Raw genomic sequence first — 7,147 nt, forward strand, 5'->3', positions numbered from 1 at the left:
TATTTGGGCTGAAGGTTAATTTATGAGGTCGAGGTAGAGAGAGGAGATAGAGAGAGTATAGTTGGACTGAAGATTAATTTATCAGGTCAGGGTAGAGAGAGGAGATAGAGAGAGAGAAGAGAAAGAGGAGAGAGGAGATAGAGAGAGTACAATTGGACTGTAGTTTAACTTATGCGCTTGGGGTAGAGAGAGAGAGGGGAGAGAACGTGAATTTTGACTTTGTATTTATTTGGGCAGGGAAGAGAGAGAGAGATAGAGCATTTTGACTTGAATTTATTAGGGCAGGGAGGAGAGAGAGAGAGAGGAGAGAAAGAGAGTAATTAGATTTGTATTTATTAGGCAGGGAAAGAGAGAGTAAATTTAGGCCGAAGGTTAAATTATGCAGTTAGGATAGAGAGGGAGATAGAGAGGGGAGAGAGGAGAGAGAAAGATAGAATTTTGTAATGTATTTATTTGGGCAGGGAAGAGATCGAGAGAGGAGATAGGGAGAGAGAAAGCATTTTGACTAGTATTTTATTGGGAAGGGATAAGAGAGAGAAAAGAGAGAGTAGATAGATGAGAGAGAAGAAGAGCATTTTGATTTGTATTCTTTTGGGCCGGGAAGAGAGAGAGAGAGAAGAAAAAAAGAAAGAAAGAGGAGAGAGAAAGAGAACATTTTGATTTGTCTTCATTTGGACAGGGAAGAAAGAGAGTAAGAAAAGAAAGACAGATGAGAGAGAAAGAGAGCATTTTGATTTTTACTCATTTGGACAGGGAAGGGAGAGAGTGATAAAAGAAAGATAGAGGAGAGAGAAATAGCACATTTTGATTTTACTCATTTGGACAGGGAAGAAAGAGAGTGAGAAAAGAGAAAAAGAAAAAGGAGAGAGAAAGATAGCATTTTGATTTTTACTCATTTGGACATGGAAGAGAGAGTGAGAAAAGAAAGATAGAGGAGAGAGAAAGAGAGAGTTTCGATTTGTATTCATTTGGAGAGGAGAGAGAGAGAGAGTAAGCAAAGAGGGAGAATACAGAGGAGAGAGAAAGAGAAATTTTTGATTTGTATACATTTGGTCAGGGAAGAGAGAGATAGAGAAAAAGAGAAATAGAGCATTTTGATTTTTATTCATTTGGGCAGAGAAGAGAGCGAGAGATTAAGACAGAGAGGAGAGAGAGAGAGAGAGAGAGCATTTTGTTTTGTACTCATTTGGTCAGGGAAGAGAGAGAAAAAGAAAGATAGAAGAGAGAGAAAGAGAGCATTTTGATTTTTATTCATTTGGGCAGAGAAGAGAGTGAGAGAGTAAGACAGATAAGAGAGAGAAAGAGAGCATTTTGAATTGTATTTTTAGGCCAGGAGAGAGAGGGAGAATATTTGGGCTGAAGATTAAGTTATGCCCCTACGTTAGAGAGAGGAGAGAGAGAGAGAGAGATGAAAGGTAGAAAGAGGAGAGAGATGAAAGGTAGAAAGAGGAGAGAGAAACTTAGCATTTTGGCTTGTACTTATTTGGACAGGGAAGAGAGGGAATATGTGGACTGAATATTAATTTATGCGCCTAAGGTAGAGATAGAAGAGAGAAAGATAACATTTTATTTTATATTTATTTTGCAGGGAAGAAAGAGAATGAGAGAGAGAGTATTTGGACTGAAGATCAATTTATGGGCCTACGGTAGAGAGAGGAGAGAGAAAGAGAGCATTTTGTCTTTTACTTATTTGGCCAGGGATGAGAGAGAGTATTTGGACTGAAGATTAACTTATGAGCTTACGTTAGAGGTAGGAGAGAGAAAGAGAGCATTCTGTCAATGTTAACTTATGAGCTTACGGTAGAGAGAGGAGAGAGAAAAATAACATTTTGTCAGTATTAACTTATGAACTTACGGTAGAGAGAGAAGATGGAGAGGAGAAAGTCAGAGAGAGGAGAGAGAAAATAGCATTTTGTCAGTATTAACTTATGAACTTACGGTAGAGAGAGAATATGGAGAGGAGAAAGGTGGAGAGAGGAGAGAGAAAGATAGAATTTTGTCAGTATTAAATTATGAACTTACGATAGAGAGAGAAGATGGAGAGGAGAAAGGTGGAGAGAGGAGAGAGAAAGAGAGCATTTTGTACTGTAATTATTTGGGCAGGGATGAGAGAGTGTCGTTTGACTGTGGGTTTAACTTATCCGCTGAGAGAAGAGAGAGAGAAATAGAGTAGATAATTAAAGAGGGTTGAAGTGTGAGGAGAGAGAGAGAGAGGAGATAATTAAAGAGGGTTGAAGTGTGAGGAGAGAGAAAGAGAGCACTTTGACTTGTATTTATTTGGACATGGCAGATAGAGAGTTTGAGAGAGAGATGATCTGACTAAAGAATACACTGAGGTTATAGAGAGAAGATAAGGAAGAAGAGTGAAATGTATTGGAGAGAGAAAGAGAGCATTTTTACTTCAGTATTTTGCCAGGGTAGAGAGAGAGCAAAAATAGAGAGAGAAAGTGAGAGATGGTGAAAGGGATATGAGAGAGAAAGATACTATTTTGAGTTGTCTCTATTGGGGCATGGTGGAGAGAGAAAGATGAGATAATCTAACCTCAAGATATTAGTTTATTTACAGAGGGAAGAGAAGGGACAAATAAAATATGTGAAAGGCATAGGAGAGAGAAATTTACCATTTGACTTGTCTCATTTGAGTATGGTAGGAGAGAATATAAATAGAGAAAGAGATGGATATAGTGATTGAGTGAGAAGGAGAGATAGATAGGTAAAGAGATGGTTAAAGGTGTAGGAGAGAGAAATTTACCATTTTGACTTGTCTCATTTGAGTATGGTAGAGAGAGCATATAAATAGAGAAAGAGATAGATATAGTGATTAAGTGAGAGAGTGAGAAAGAAGGAGAGATAGATAGCTAAAGAGATGGTGAAAGGCGTAGGAAAGAGAAATTTACCATTTTGACTTGTCTCATTTGAGCATGGAGAGAGAGCATCAATACAGAAAGAGATAGATATAGTGATTGTGTGAGAGAGTGAGATAGAAAGAGAGATAGATTGCTAAAGAGGTGGTGACAGGTGTAGGAGAGAGAAATATACCAATTTGAATTGTATTTATTGGATATGGGAGAGATGTAATATAAATAGAGAGAACTTGTATTCGGATTTATGGTCAGGATAATGAGGGAAGATAAATAAAGAGAAGTGAAAAGGAGAAGTTGAATGTAGATAGTGTTTGATGATGACGACGAGTTTATCATATGTGAGGGACGATGATGATAATGATGACACATCATTAATCCTTATTCATGCATAGAATGCCGAGGACAAAATAGTCATCATTATCATCATCCAATGACAATGACAAGTCCACTTGGGCACACACATATGAACAAATATAGAGAGAGAAAAAAAATTTTCAGTAAACAATTTTTATGTGATTTATTTTATTAAGATTGAAAGTGAGGACAGTGAAAAATAGGTGAATGGTTGAGAGAAAATATCAATGGAGTATGTTGACATGTGCTTATATTTATTTGGTAAAGCTGAGATAAGATACATAGGGAGGGTAACAGTAAATATAAAAGGCTAGAAGAGTTTTATTATGTTTTGATATCTGGTTTTAATTTTATTAATTATGTTTGGAAGAGATGAAAAATAAATAGAAGGTGAATTGTACGCTGATTTGTAATTCTTTGTTCATGGTAATTTGCAAGTACAAGCAGTAGAAGGTGGAAGGCAGATAGAGGAAGAGAGAGAGATCATATAAGAAGAGAGAGAGATAGTAATTTTGTTATCACTATATCTTTATTTGATGAGGGTGCATGTAAAATATAGATAAACATATCTGACAGATGGAGATTGCTAAAAAGATATAATTATTTATAGAGAGAGAATGATGATTTGATTCTGAAGTTACACAGTTTCACAGGGGAGGTAGAAAAGAGGAGACAGATGAATGGAAGAGAGATAAAGAGAGAATGGTGGAGAGAGATGCATTACACCAAAGTTATTATTATTTATTCAAAGTAGAAAAAGGAAGAGGTAGAGAGAAGACAAAAATGGAAGAGAATTCAGAAGATTTAGAGAGAGAAAACAGTGAAGGAGAGAGACAGATCATAGTGGCAGAGAGAAATAGGAGATGGGGCTTCGGCTTCTGAGTTAAATTTAATTTCTCAAAGTAGACAGAGAAAAACAAAGTCCAAAGAGACGAGAGAGAAGGGAGAAAAGGGAAAGAATGGGAATGGAGAGAAGGATATGCCTTATTCCAAAATCATTATTTAACTGCTTCGAATATAGAATATATAAAGGAAAGAGAGAGAGAAGAGAGAGGCATGGGAGAGAGAAGATGGAGGAGAGAGAGGCAGGAAATAGAGAAGAGAGAGAAGATGGAGGGGAGAGAGAGGCAGGAAATAGAGAAAATAGAGAATATGAAGGAGGAGAGAGAGAGGTAGGAAATAGAGAAGAGAGAGAAGATGAAGGAGGAGAGAGAGAGGCAGGAAATAGAGAAGAGAGAGAAGACGAAGGAGGAGAGAGAAGAGAGAAGAGAGAAGAGAGAGAAGATAGAGGAGAAGAGAGTGAAGATGGAGAAGGAGAAGAGAGTGAAGATGGAGAAGGAGAAGAGAGAGAATATGAAGAAGGAGAAGAGAGAAAAAGATGGAGAAGAGACAGAGAGAAGAGAGAGAAGATGACGGAGGAGGAGGAGAGAGAGAGGCAGAAAATAGAAAAGAGAGAGAAGATGAAGAAGGAGAAGAGGCAGAGAGAAGAGAGAGACAGGGTAGAGAGACATTGGAGAGAGAAGAGATAGAAGATGATGGAGAAGAGAGAGAGGCAGGAGAGAGAGAAGATGAAGAAGGGATTTTTTGATACTGTGAAGAAGTAAAGAGGAAAGTGTAAAGAGAGAGAGAGAGAGAGAGAGAGAGAGAGAGAGGTGTCATTCAATAAGAAAAAGTAATAAAAGAGAGGCATTGCGCAAGGAAAAAAAAACTTGAGAGAGAAAAAACAAGATTGTCATTTATTAAGTAGACGGTGAAAACCAGTCGACAGAACCATAGAATAGATATAGAGAGATAGGGGGAACTTCGGCTCTCAAGTCTTATTTGAGCTGACAGTAGAGAGAGAGAGGTTGAAGAGAGAGATTCACGGGCGTCCTTGTTGTAATCTCAAGGCTTTTGTGAGCAGATAGTAGAGAGAGAAAATAAGAGGGGGAGAGAGAGTCAAAGGGCGAAAGGGAAGAGAGAGAATCACGGGTGTCCTTGTGAGTGTGGTACTGAAGCAGAGAGAGAAGGGAAAAGTTAGAGAGAATGGGAGAACATTGAAATAAAGGGTAATCATAGTGAGAGAGGGGAGAGATAGAGAGAGAGAGCGCATTGAAATAAAGGGTAATTATAGAGAGGGAGAGAGCGCATTGAAATAAAGGGTAATTATAGAGGGAGAGGAGAGAGATAGAGAGAGAGAGAGAGCATTGAAATAAAGGGTAATCATAGAGAGAAAGGGGAGAGATAGAGAGAGCACAATGAAATAAAGGGTAATCATAGAGAGAGAGGAGAGAGATAGAGAGAAAGCGCATTGAAATAAAGGGTAATTATAGAGAGAGAGAGACCTAAAGAGAGGAGAGAGTAAAGAAAGAGAGCGCATTGAAATAAAGGGTAATTATAGAGAGAGATAGAGAGAGAGACCTAAAGAGAGGAGAGAGTAAAGAAAGAGAGCGCACTGAAATAAAGGGTAATTATAGAGAGGATAGAGAGAGAGAGACCTAAAGAGAGGAGAGGGTAAAGAAAGAGAGCCCATTGAAATAGAGGGTGATTATAGAGAGAGGAGAGAGAGAAATATCTAAAGAGAGGAGAGATCTAGAGAGAGAGCGTATTGAAACAAGGGAAATTATGGAGAGAGAGACATAAAAAGAGAAAGGTTGAAAGTAAAAAGAGAGCGTCAAGAGAACTGTGAATTGGGCACGAGAAAGGATGATGTGGGAGACCTCCACTGAGAACAGCTATCCGTGATGGGATATTTAAAACAAGAACTTAATTGTTATCCTCGAAAAGCATTAAAAAATGTGGAAAGAAATTGACACCTCGCCAAATTCAAGATCATAAAATTCTGCATTTGCTGGCAATTATTCCCAAATTTCCACGCCAATAAATAAAATAATCTTACACTATTCCTCCCTTTGAAAAATCCAAAAGAAACTGCTCAGTAATTAACAACTCATACTTCTTGAAGGTGTGCACTAATGATTCATATATTTCTTTAAGGGTCCACCATGTGGCTAAGACTTGTCAAGAGCATAAAATGACAATGATGGGTCAGTCTGAAGAGTCTCTTTCTGATTATTCATCTAGGAAGAAAAAATAAATCTAAAGTTTTTTTTGTCCTGATTTGTTTTATGCTATATAATCGAACCAGTTGAGAAATAAAGACACTTATTCAATTACACGATGAAAATAACAGAGTATCTCCTTCAATTGCCAATCACTTTTTGTCCTGAACTGGAACATTATCTGGTTCTACAATGAATTGGGGGCATTATATCCATTCTACCCAGCTACAGGTCATTAGACGGAGGTCGGTCTTGGATATTATGTTGTTAACAGTTCCGCCTAGCACCAAGTAGTAAAATGGTGATGGACATTACTGGGGGGGTTACCAGTTTCACCTTAGGCTATGTACATGTTTCTCCTCTTCTCTTTCTCACTCTCATCTAGTGCACCCACTAATTTGCTATTTGGAGTCATATGCTCATATGTATTAGCGGCCCCTCATACCACTTGTACAGTTAACCCTTTTCACATATATGACACTCATGGTATTCAGAACCAGGGACATGACCAACATGAGGAGAACAGTCCACAATTATGAAAAAAAACTGAAATTTGGGGCACCTCAGCTCGTTGTTTCGTAAAACAAGACATTTCAGTAATTTTTTAATTTGTCTTACACAATAATTTTATCATACTTTGAGTAGAGAATGAAAGCAAAACATATTCATTTGGTTTTAAATAAATTATAATCACTTTTCAAAGGGGGGAAAAGTAATTTGTCTTTGTTTTACTGAACGTTTACGTTATTAGTGCACAGTTCTAACGTAGTCAAGATAGTCATTAGTTTACAATATAGGAGTGAAAAATTAGAAAGAATTGTGATTGAAATTATAAATGCCGTATGGTGGGGTTTTTATCATTATTTTGAATGGGTAAATGATTCAAGG

The sequence above is a fragment of the Wolffia australiana genome, chromosome 17, assembly GCF_029677425.1.
Source record: "Wolffia australiana isolate 7733 chromosome 17, ASM2967742v1".
NCBI lineage: Eukaryota > Viridiplantae > Streptophyta > Magnoliopsida > Alismatales > Araceae > Wolffia > Wolffia australiana.